The sequence below is a fragment of the Neopelma chrysocephalum genome, unplaced genomic scaffold (assembly GCF_003984885.1).
Source record: "Neopelma chrysocephalum unplaced genomic scaffold, ASM398488v2 Primary Assembly neopelma1_22, whole genome shotgun sequence".
Lineage (NCBI taxonomy): Eukaryota > Metazoa > Chordata > Aves > Passeriformes > Pipridae > Neopelma > Neopelma chrysocephalum.
In genome coordinates, this window is record NW_020897689.1 from 5,929,704 (window position 1) to 5,942,786 (window position 13,083).

At 39.4% G+C, this 13,083-nt stretch overlaps 1 non-coding gene across 1 annotated transcript; it reads left to right on the plus strand.

Annotated features, from left to right (window-relative positions):
- Positions 1-12,701: 12,701 nt before the first annotated feature.
- On the plus strand, positions 12,702-12,883 carry LOC113964726. The gene has a single exon (XR_003533274.1). It is a non-coding gene; the product is annotated as a U2 spliceosomal RNA (small nuclear RNA).
- The last annotated feature ends 200 nt before the right edge of the window (positions 12,884-13,083 follow it).

Consider the following 13,083-nt stretch of genomic DNA (forward strand, 5'->3'; position numbering starts at 1 on the left):
AAGTTCAAGAATCTCATGAGATATGACATAACAATGAATTAATACCATTTAATAATTAAGAGTTATCTTAGTAAACAGAATTAGAAAAATGATCTCAGCAGGTGTTATTACAAGGTGTGATCTGAAGCACTGCAAGCTGACATTTTGGATTCCCCCTGCATTACAGTTTAGACAAATTAAAATCCTCATAAATATCCAAACAATCCCTTCTTTCTCCTTCAATCAAATTTCCAAAGGATTTTATAGAAATAACCCCCTCCCAATATGCATGGTGACATTAGAGAAACAAGAGGCTCTAATATAGCCTCTAAAGTGACAGTTTCTGTTCCTAGTGAAGTTGGTGGTGGAATTCCAGTGTTTTCAGGACATGTTGGAGTATAAGCATAGCAGCTTTCAGCAGATTTATTTAAATTTGGCACTTCGATATTCTGAAACTTTAAAGTTTCACCACAGAACTTAGAATCAAAACTAGACTTCACTGCCTTTCTAGTCCCCCATTTTGGCATGTTCTGCAGTATCTGGGTTGCCTCAGGTCAGAGAGATTGTGTGAGCCCACAGTTTAAGGTGGACTGTAGAATGATGTATTGCCCAGAGAGATTGTGGAAATATACTCTCTGGTTCTCTACATGTCTGACTGGAGTCAACCCTTCAACATGTCATGTGTATGCCATGCATGGCCTAGTATCCTTTTTTGTTCAACACTAGCAGCCCAGAGATTGACTGAAATTGCAACCCATATATCTAAGGAAGCTAATCAGCGAGCACTGGTGTTACAGGATATTTAAGTGTTCAGTCCAAATAAAATAAATCTTTCTGTAACTGCAACTGCAGTGTACAAGGCAAAATGCCAGGTTCTGTTCACCTTGTGCTTGAAGGAGAAAATGTATGAAAGCTGGATATTGACTGGCTTTCTACTTCACTGTTATGAGAATCTATTCTGGCTTGAGTTTCCCCCCCAATTACCTTTATATATTAAAAAAAGGAATAATTTAAGCAAAGTTATTTACCATAGACAAGAATAAAAATCCAAGCAAGCTGCTTTAATTGACCCTGCTTTGAGGAGAGGGTTTGGACTGGTGGGACGTCTAGAATTGCCCTCCAACCTCAACTATGTTGTGATTCTGTGCTTCAGTTCTCTAGCTAAAAAACATCTAAAGTAGTGGGAAAATGTCTTATGAAAATCAAGATGAAGATATTTAAAAAATATTCCATAAATCAACAAAATCAAATAAAAAAAAATCTGAACTATTAAAGCATTGAATTCTGACCGGATTTCCTCTGCTTTGTGTAGCTTTACCATAGTGAACTTAAATTTCCAAAGAAAATACAATTCCAGAGAAAGAAAGAGATATTTGTTCTTTAAAAGATATCCGTATAAGGAAATTTCAGAATGTGTTTCTTTTTCTTTCCTTTTTTTTTTTCTGAGTTGTGCAAATGGTTTTGACTTACAAAGAAGCTATTTTTGTATTGGAAAATGTGCTTTAAAGAATTCCCAACAAACGAAGGATCCTTAATCTTGACTGCTTTTAAGCTGTGAGCATGTTCACATGAGTGTTTTCTTCAACTATGCTAAACTTCATCCCATCCTCAATCTGACCTGTCGTAGGAGAGGTCAGAGTGCCAGAATGGTTCATAGTAAGGTCATTTCATATTGTTTATGATGGTTGTAAAACTGTCAGATACAACAAAATAACTGGATTATTTCTGTGGAGACTACTACCTCCACAGTAGTCAGGAAAGCTATGCCCAGGGGATGGGAGTTCAAGCATTTTTGTTTCTGGGATCTCTGGTTCTGGGGTAACATAGGTGAGCTCAGAATCAGATCAGTAAATTATAAATCATCTGTACCATCTGTCTTCATGAAAAATGACAAAGTGAACTGCACTGTTTAGGCTCTTCCCCCAGGCAGTTTTCAAGAATCCTGTGAGTGCAGTGTTTCCCTAAAGGAAACTGGTTCCCAGTCCAGTTAAAGATTTAGCAGCACTTTACACAGCCACATGTTCCTTCCCTCATTCCTGGCATCAGTCACTTGCTCAAGACTAAGTAGTGATGGGTACATATTTCCACTCCAATAATATCTTGTTAGGGTCAGTATTATCAACAGTATATTTATGCAGGTCCCAACACTCACTGATACCAAAATTACCAACTGCAATCTCCTAGTCTTTACTGCTTTTTTGGTCCTGTCCCAGAAGTGAAGACATGGAAAGGTTGGAGGTGGGTTTTCTGCAGTCATTGGTAATTCTGCTAGGCCTCCTCTTCTAAGTGCTGGAGCAGGGCATAGCTGCTCAAAGTGTGGGGGGTAAACAAGACTCTACACATCCAAAAGAGAAAGTGGTGTGGCATTGCCTGGCCAGGTGCTGTCAGGGCATTTCTGGAGCACTTCAAAGTGCAGCCTCCACTGCGGAATTGAGTGGCATCACCAAGGGCAGGTACTGAGACCAGACTGGTGCAGAGAGGCATTAGACATGGGGGGGTGGGTGAAATAGGGGGGAAAGGAGCAACTGAGATCCTAATGGGCAGTCTTAAAGAATTTCTCCAACCCCATACAGCTGGGTAGATGCCTCTGTTGATCAGTGGCAAGTGTGCTATTTGTAGTACTGCGAAAAGTTTGGTGGCATCACACACACATCATAGACAGGCAAGCTGCTCTTGGAAAGAGCAGACATGAAAAAAGCAGGGTTATATTCTGAGTTCACTGAATGATGTCCAGCCCTTCCCCCCAAAAGGCAGCAATGCTCTACTTAATATGAGATGCAGTGAACGAAGCATTACTGTGGATTGTTATTGCTTTGAAGGGTTTAATTACTCTGTTTAATTTCATGAATAAACATCCCATTAGAAGGGTCAGAACAAGATGCGTGTATGAGTTCAGCATTTTTCTGAGTCAGAAGCTCTGAAGGTACTTCTTGGAGCAGCCCCACAGGCACAATAAGCACTTTCTACCTTCTCTGTGACCCCATAAGTAACCAGCTGGTTTCATTGATTAAATATTATTTTCTGTTTTCCTCAACTCTTCAGCAGTTTGCTATTATTAAAAGAGGTCTGTGCCCTCAGAAACTATAGGTCTGTGGCTGTAGTCTGTAACTCCCGCAGATGAAGGTCAAGGCTCACAGGCTACAGCTCTGCCTCCTGTGCCAAACCCAAAGATGTTGCCAGGACCTGGGACCAGGACTGACTGAGACCTGTCTCTGAGAAATCTTGCAAGTTTTCTTACAAACTCTGACTTCACTGTACATGACATAATTTGGGGGTTTTTTTAGGAAATGCAAAGTCTTAGCTACATTTTTCCAGGGCAGGTGGGATAACTCATGACGCAAGAATTACCTTTTTTCTGGATCTTATATCAATGTTACAGGAGACAAGGTTTGCTACTCACAACACAATCCTGCTTGCCCAAAAATTTATATGCAGGCAATGCAAACAGACTGTCTATTTTGTTCTCCAAGACACGGTTGGAATCATTATAAATGCAGGTATTACAATATTTTACTTCCACAGAAGTCAGGCATAATTAGAAGACCTTGAGGTCAGAAAGGGAACATTAGACATGATAATATATCTGGGAATATTTCAGTAGAGAAATAAAGTAGTCTGTTCACTGTATGAGGAAAACACATCTTTGACCTGGGGAACTTCTGAAGACAGTACTTGGCTTCCCATCCACACCATGATGCCAATCACCCCAGGCCAGTCTCCACTGGGGATATTTGTGTCCCACATAACAGGGATGCATGATAATAGACAGGCTTTTAAATATACAGCAAAGGTGGAATTCATTTGCTGATGACCCAGCAGAATGTTAGACAGGACTAAGCATGTGGACTGAGGTAAAGAGTAACAGGCAAGACAAAAGCATAAGGTGCAGTTGAGGCCGCAGTGACAAGCTCTGTTCTGCTGTGCTGCATCCCATCCTCCATTTAATCCTCAGCGAGTCCCTTGGTCAGGCTTTGTGGGCAGTCCAGGATCCCTGCTTACCCCTGGACAATGTCTGCATTCCTGCGAGGTCCCATGCACATGACAACTTAGACCTTAAGCTGGTTCTCCTGGTGTTTACATCCTCTGAATATGACCATCTGCTTTACAGCTGTCTTAAATAGAAGCTATTGTATTTTTGCTTTCTTACAACTTTGTGTTCAGGGACCTGATGCATATTTAGAAATCTTTGGAGGTCCAAACTTTTCATCACATTACCTGCTATGAGAAGTATTTGACACACCTTTATTTTACCAGGCTGCTCCATTGCTAGTTTTTAAACAGTGAGACCACACAGGTGCCTTGAAGGCTTTCTGAAAGAGGTCAGACATGCCTATGTCTCTGCAAGCAGGCTGCCTTTCCCTGACCTTCTTTTGTCCCTTCTGAGGATGTCCAACATCCGGCAAACCCTGGGAGGAGCTGGGCTGCAAGGAGGGAGCCTAAATTTCACTGGGTTGTGCAGCTGCAAGGAGAAGAAATCTGTTGCTGGTTTACCGAGGCAGTATACTTTCCAGATGGTGCACAATTGTGGTTATATCCCATTTCTCTTCCAAAGACAGGAATGCGTCAATAAACACATGTGTAAAATAGGATTGTTCAGAGGAACAATACTTGAAAAACATTGTTCATTTATAGGAGCAGACGAAGGCAACCCATGAGAAAACTCTGAGAAAAATGTTATTATGGTGTTTTACCCCATGTACTGTGGTATACTTCAGAATTTTAAAAACCAAAAGAACAGCTGTTAAAAGCTGTAAACATTGTCCAGAAAACTAAAACTTTGAAAAAGGATTGGCTTTAGACTGTCTGGTTTTACACATAGCTCATGACTGAGCTGTTTTGATGCAAATTATGTTATCTTTGTCAACACAATATGTTTACAGCCTGAACATATTTACCAAACATTTGATTCAGTTGTAAAAGTTAATTTCTGGAAGCACAGTCACAGTGCAAGTGGATGCAACATCAGTGACTTCAAAGGACATGTGCCTTCCCGTAACAGAGAATTATACACATTCCTGGTAGATCACATTTTTTCTATATGAGACCTTTTTACCCCACTTCAGCAATATACAGTGGCTTTAAGTAGAAATTAGCTACTTTTGCCTCCATTTTTAGGTGATTCACAACATCTTGTTGGACAAAATAGAAAAACCCCATATATTTTGCACATAAAACCTAGCCCACTTTTTAATCTCTATCTGTCATTTTTGTCAAAGCTGTTTCTATGGTTTATCATAGATTCATAGAATGGCTTTGGTTGGAAGAGTCCTTAAAGATTATCTAGTTTCAACCCCCTGCCATGGTCAAGGACAGTTTCTACCAGACCAGGTTGCTCAAAGCCCCATCCAACCTGGCCTTGAACACTCCCAGGGATGGGGCATCCACAACTTCTCTGGGCAACCCATGCCAGTACTTCACCACCCTCACAGGAAAGAATTTCCTCCTAATATCTAATCTAAACCTACCCTCCAGCTTAAAGCCAGTAACCCTTGTCCTGTCACTACATGCCCTTGTAAATAGTCCCTCTCCAGACTTCTTGTAGTCTCCCTTCAGGTATGGAAGGCTGTAATTAGGTCATCCTGAAGCCTTCTCTTCTCCGGGCTGAGCAATCCTCTCCTCGTAGGAGGTGCTCCATCCCTATAATCATCTTGAGGGCCCTCCTTTGGACTCGCTCCACAGGTCCTTCCTGTGCTGGGAACCCCAGATGCAGTACTGGATGCAGTACTTGAAGTGGGTCTTACTAGAACAGGGTAGAGGGGCAAAATCACCTCCCTTGACCTGCAGGCCACGCTGCTTTTGATGCAGCCCAGGATATACTTGGCTTTCTGGGCTGCAAGTTCATATTGCCAGCTCACATCCAGTCTCTCATCCACCAACATCCCCAAGTTCTTCTCAGCATCCTTTTGATGCCTGAGAGGTGCAGGTGTGGGAAGTGGGCACAAAGGAGATATTTTAATTTTGACACTCCTTACCGCGGTTGTTAAAACTTTAGTGTTAGGACTCAGTGACTCAGGTGCTGATTTCTGCACACTAGAGCATCACAAAATTTCATCAGAAATTGCAAATGAAATGCAATGGAAAGACATCAAGTGGATTTTGGTTTGCAGTTAAAAGTAGAAAGGACAGATATGTTATTCATTCCAGGCATACAGACATAGAATGAGCCATACGAAAGCAAATCCCCTCACAAAAAAACTAGACCCCCATATCTACATTTTATTTGTACAGTAGCTAGAGGGCTTCGCAAAAGGAGAAAGTTTGCAAGGCTGTGCTCATGTCCACCTCCCGCAGACCATTTCCTACCACGAAAATGACAGTGTTCCAAAGAATTTCAGAAAATTGAGTCTATTCCAAAGATTTCCAGAAACTGGAAGCTACAATACTGGCCTGGCCAGGCAAAAGCCCAATGTTGTTTTGAGTGCCGCAAGTGCTGCTTCTCTGTTTGCTGAAAGGCAGCTGAACTGCCTGAAACTGCTAAAACTGAAGAATTTGTACCACTCCCAGGATCACTGTTTTACAGGGAACGGGAGAGTTCCAGAACTCTCTGCTGAAAAAAAATTGTTAGTTTACCTCCAAGTCTCTTTCTCTGAAATTTGAGATACCATGAGTGAAGGGCACTTTAGAACATATAAATGACTGTCATACATTATATTTGTTGTCTGATTTACATCTTTTTCAATAAAAAAAAAATAAAATCCCTTTGTCCGACTGTCAACACCTGGAGTTATATAAAATGATTTTGTCCTTATACAGGAGACTCTGTAGTTTATGAGTTTTGGGCTGTGGTTTTATTGTTGTTGTTGCTGTGTAGAATAGCTCCTAAAAACCTGGCAGCGCAGTATCAAAACCAGGAATGGGGCAAATAAGGCCTCTACAGGATCCATAGGGCTCTTCACTGCTCCCAGTTTGGAAATTCCCATCCGTATTCTAGGCCTTGATTACTTGATATCCTAACCTGAAAAACATTAGGGAAAATCCTCCTATGCCTTTTCATCTCCCACTTTGGACGTCAGTGTAATGAGAAGGTACCAGATATGTGGCAGCTCCAGTTGCCTACAGGAAAGGTGAGAGAGACATTTGTTTCCCTTGTCCTCGAACTCACCACTGTAAAAGAAGTATAAACTAATTTTGTTCAGTATCAGGACAATGGTATCTAATTAGATGCTAACATTTTTCACTATACACCTGCTGGTTTTTCCCTTTAGACTAAACGGGTGTTTGTCTGCAAGCCCTCTGACCCATTATATCTCCTTTTTCTCTTGGCATTTTGAGCCAAATCAGCATAAATAGAATTCAATGTTACCTGAAATGATTTGCATAACTTCTCCCTCTTTTGTCCCAAAAGCACATTTCATGGAAAAACAGCAAATGATTAGCCTGTTCCCTCTACAGTGTTAGCTAGCAATTTGCTAGTGTGCTCTGGATCGTAGCTGAGGTGTCTCTAGGGACTGTGAAGGAGTTACAAGAAATAACCATACAATTAATGTTAAACTGCAATAAGCTCCATGGAAAAAGAGGAGTAGATTTATCCTCTATCTTTTGACTATTTTTAGTAATTTTCCACATTAACGTAAAGAACTTGTAGAAATAACTGTGACAATCTCCAAGGACATTGTAGTTTTGTCTTTCTAAGAATAGCCCAGTGAGTGGTGCACATTTGCCTTTACTGCAGTATACTGAATAATCTATCTGCAGAGACTGACAGGTGAAGTTGATACTTGGATATCATGACTAGCTAGCTTAAGCAATGAAAATAATAAGAGGGGAAGGTACTAACAGTTTAAAAGATACCTATCTCATTAACTGAAGAGGAAACTTCTCAATAAATGAGTCCCTGGAAGTAATATAAAATAAAATAAATAAATAATTTCGTACATTAAAAGAAGCAATCCAATCTTAGCTTATTGATACACTGTATAACAAACATATCACTTGTTTTTAAACAAAGTGACATGATATGGGAAAATAATTATATGAAATACTCTTTTGCTGTAGGAAAGCATTGAGCTTTGTTCTTGCTTCATATTTATTTGAATCAACTTCATGTTTATTTGAATCATATGCAATTTTACTGTGAACTAGCAAGACAAGTTTTGAGACTACCATTTGAGAGAAGGAGAATTTAGCACTACTGCAGGAAGAATCAAAGATTCTTTAAAACTGGAACTAAGGGGTTCAAACACCCACCTATGGGACAAGGAAGAGCTGATATTTATGCTGCTTCGGAGGCACTTTCCAGACTGTGTAATTCTGCTTGATACAAAATGTGAATTAAAACTCTCACCAAGGATCATAGAAAGATGTTGTCATATACTGAAGGGGGAAAAGGCTCAGGAAACAAGATTAGAAAGGCACACAAAGCAAGAAGGTAGTCTGTGATGGGCTGTACTGCACTGTGGCAAAAAGTACATCTCTGTAGCAATTTTGTTCTGAGGAGTCAAGTTTCCTCATAGCCCCTCAGTTTAAATCCTGTTATTCCAAAATTGCTGCTCTGATCCTATGCAGCATTTTTTATTATGTTACAGAGGTCTTATCAGTCCACAGCAAAAAAGGTCAGAGGACTCCAATGTTATCAGTTTAGGCCAAGCAGGGTATCATTTCCATAGGATTTTAGGTTACCCTGTTTTTCTGCTCTATTGCCTCTTATGTATAAGTTGGGCTTTTTGACAAGCCTACATTCTACTTAAGAAAGTAGAGCAGGCATACAGTGTAAATGTGTGAGAAATATCTCTCTTTTTAAACAAAACCATCTTTCTCTCTGATTTCATGTCACTTGGCATTTTTACTTTGCTGTCCGGAAAAGGTTTCTCCTTGCTTTTCAGAAGCTTGATGTGGCACCTGACCACAGTGTGAGCATTACTCTTGTACCAGGAGAGCATAGAAAAGAAAAGAGATCATGGAGGTGTTACAGGAGAATACTGTCACCTTCAGCAACAGCAGCCTGTGATTTTCTATTGGCCTTAATAAAGCTTTTATTTCTATTATATCTGAGGATGGGGGAACAGGTTTAGATAAAATAAGTAATAATTCATGGGATGATGTCTCAGGATCACAGAGCTCCTCTGAATCTGGTAGACATCCAGGTATTTTTCGAGAATACCGGTCTTGTTCTTAAGCTAGATCAAAACTTTTATTGTAGCTTATAAAATTTATATTTATAGGCAAAAAAATACCCCACAGGCAGGCAACAATTTTTACTTTAAAAAGACAGAAATTTCCTACTAAAATTCACAAATAAATTGACATTTTATTCTCTGGTGTATTTGATTTTCTGGACCAGAGTATTGAAACTTCCTCCATAGAGAAGACATTTGTATTATTGAAACTGTTAAGAAACCATCTCATATACGTCCACATTGTCCCCTTATTCTGGAAATTAAAGGTATCATTGTGTTAAGAATCAGTATTTTCTCTCACTTCCCTGCTGAAGTGAAAAAAGACTGTCAAATATAAGTACAGTTAGAGTGCTATGCCAGGTGTTATAGATGTTTCCCTTGAGAACAGGACAAAGGGCTCTCAAAGACTCAAAGGCACACGAAACCTTCTCCAGTAGAACAGTTCTTCCATGTTCCTTCATATCTATTTATTTCCATCTGTGCAATGAAGAGCAAAAGAATGGAGAAAATGGGTACTTTAGCGTTTCTCTGAAAAAAATGGTTCTTATAAAAAAGAGGTATTTAAATGTTTTGCTCAGTTCATGTTAGACCTGACCAATCCTAGAGAAAGCAGAAGATTGCATTTTATTACAATCACTTGAATGTAAGCTAAATTGATTGGGTTTGATGTTTTTAATTAGTAATTTTTACATGAAATAAAAAAAATATTGATTCATGACCTAAACAAGGCAACACAAATGGAAGTGTCACCTATGACCTCCATTTTTATTACCTCAGAAGTTGAGCAAGAACCTTGCTATATAAAGCTATCTTTCTTTTTTATTGCATGGTTTAGTGGCACAGTGACAAAAAAGTTACTGAAAGAGCAGTCCAAGATTCTGAAGCCAAAAAATGTATCTGTATTTCAGCCTGCCCTGGAAATAGTGTTCTTTTAATTAAGATAGTTTTGTATATTTTATTTAAAGAGTTTGAACCAAAGTCATTTACAATAACAAATTATGAAAAAATATCTTTTGACTCCCTGTCCTTTCACATCAATTGAGATTGTTTCCAGCATCTCTGTCCCAGTATTTTAATGGTCTGTTAGCACTTGCATTCCATTTTCAGAGCCAATGAGAGAATTAATAATTAAGAATTTTAATATAAATAAATGCTACAGCAAGATTAGCCAAGTCTTAGAAGCTGATGCAGTATGCTAAATTCCAAATGTTTCTCTCAAATCCACAGTGAAATATAAATCCTACCTGTTTTTTACTGTATTAAATTCTTTGATTGTGAGAAAGTCTGGTCAGTGGTTTATATTCCCCAGTTAAATGTGAGGGAATACAAGGAAGAATACTTTCCTGAATGATAAAAATTAGAAGCATTCAGGACTCTGTAGTACACAGCTTATACTTTGCAGTATACAGCTTTCTAACAAAATGTGCAACCATCATACTCCAGTAATATTTCCAGGTTTATTACCTTATTCATGTGGAAGACAGTGAGCATGAAGCCAATCACTTGGCTCAGCCATTGAGTCAATTATATAAATTTGATTTACCAGACATAGAATTCTCTTCTGAGATTTCAATGTTAAATGGCATCACAGTGTGAATGGGGGAAGGCTTCACAATTACTTTCTAGACAAATAACTGAAAATCTGTTACTGATTTGAGGAAGAGAGATGAGGGAGTGGAGAACTGCATTTCGGGGCAATTTTTCTAACATTAGTCCAAGATCTAGAAATTTTGCAGTTCTGTAATCCAACAGAAGACTTAGTGTTCCAAAGTAGGCATGTTCAGTATGAGCACAACACCACATTCTGTCTGTGTGCCAGCAAATGAATTGGTAGTAACATAATTAAGGTTTTAATTACACTGATAACAATACGCACATACAAGGTTTGAAACCTTCTGTGTTCCCTAAAATACCTCCAGCTGACGCCTAATGTATCTATTTCTACCCAACAGGAATATCCAGCTAATTTGCTTAATTTTTATCTATATTTCTTCACAAAAAGAAATAGCAATCTAGTTTTTTGAATTAACTGTATTTTGCACGCAGTCCTGGAAGAGGAAGTACATAATTTTACAACTTCAGATAAATCATGGGCCAAGAAATGTACATTTTAATTCATAAATTCGTAGTGAAGTTCACAGTTTTCCACTTATTCTGCAGGAGCCCTGTGCTAGCTTCCACTTCTTTCCTTTCAAGGACAACTGTAATGTGCTCCACCCACCAACTATCCTTTTTGCTCATTTACACAGGGAAGAAGAAACAGGACCCCTTTGGGTCTGTATAATTGAAGTCAAACAATTCACATTTCTCTATCAATAGGAAATTGAGATGTTTTCATTTTCATGGCCATGAGATCATCTGCACACAGCCCTTTACAGAGCTGCCAGCACTGACAACATTGCAGCCTTTGCCGTAGGGAGGGAAACCACTGAAAGTTCCCTCAGGGCATGCCATAGCTTCATCAAACATCTGCCCACTATGTTTTCACTGAATTATTCTCTGCTGAATGAATAAGCTTTCTCCAATGAGTCATTTCTATCACAACTTGCAAAACAACTGTGAGTGGAGTGCCCAGAACACTGTACTATGAACAACCACACAATTAACACCAGAAGGCTAAGGTAATTTAAATTTTTAATCCCTGGCTTTTGAAGCTAAATTTGAATTTTCTCTATTGTGCTATCCCTAAAGGGCAGAAGATACGTGACAGTGTGCTTCCACTTTCTAAATGTTTTCATGCTGACAATGACATTTACTCCAACCTGTAGAAAGGTGTCATCTCTCAATTCCATTTTAATCTTTGTTTAGGAATTTCTTTTTCTTTCTATTAAAATTTTGCAATAATAATAAAATTATTAAGAAATCTAAGGACACATTACTTTTACTTTATTTTTTAACTACACTATTCATAATCACTTAGGAGTAATTAAATGGAACCAGAGCAGGCTAACAAGAAATACTGGGGTTCGCCAAGCAGCTAGACCATGCATTATTTTTATCTTTTGCAATAAGGGCTACCCTGTATACATTCCTTTTCTTTGTCTTCCTGTTACACACTTATTATTGCCCACAGGTATATTTGTTTAAACATGCATGTAAATTATACCTGCACTAGTGGAAAATAAATATCTAAGGGGAATAGTTGCTTTTGCTGCTGCTTCCAAAGCAACTACTTGACAGCCAAACTTAACATCCCTTGATGTGATGGCCTGTCTCATGTGAAAATGTTGGATGGTAGAAGCAACCATCTTATAGAATTATAGAATAATTTAGCTTGGAAAAGACCTCTGAGATCATTGAGTAAGGATGTAATGGCCCATCTTCGCGAACGAAGATTTGGGGAAAGGTCTTTTACCTTTCCAGCCTGCGCAATGGATTTTTTTAGGTGAGACACAGCCTGCGCTGAACTGAGCCCACCCTTTAATCCTAAGGTTCATCTGCCGGGGCCAAGCAAGCTTGGACAATGGCAGTGAGGTCCTCAGGACGTAGGTTTGTTTAGAGTGTCCTTCTCATAGATGGATGGCCACACAGGGCTAACGACCTCCATCAGGCCAGGAGACCGGGGAATCGAACCCATGGTCGCAGCAGTGAAAGTCCTGCACGCTAACCACTTTTGGCTAAGATCAAGTGTAGTATCTGTTCTTATCAGTTCAATATCTGATACGTCCTCGATGAGAGGACTTTATATTAAACGGATTTTTGGGTGCGGGAGTTGGACCTGGAGCTTGCTCCCTCCGCTCTGCGCATCGTCCCGGTATTGCAGTGCCTCCGGGATCATTGAGTACAACCATTAATATAACACTCCCAAGTCCATCACTAAACCATGTCCCTAAATGCCACATTTATGAGTATTTTAAACAGCCCAGGGATGGAGACTAAACCACTTTCCTGGGTAGGCTGTTCCAACGCTCAACAGCCCTTTCAGTGAAGAAAATTTTCATAACATCCAATCTAAACCTCTCCTAGTGCAACTTAGGGACATTTCCTC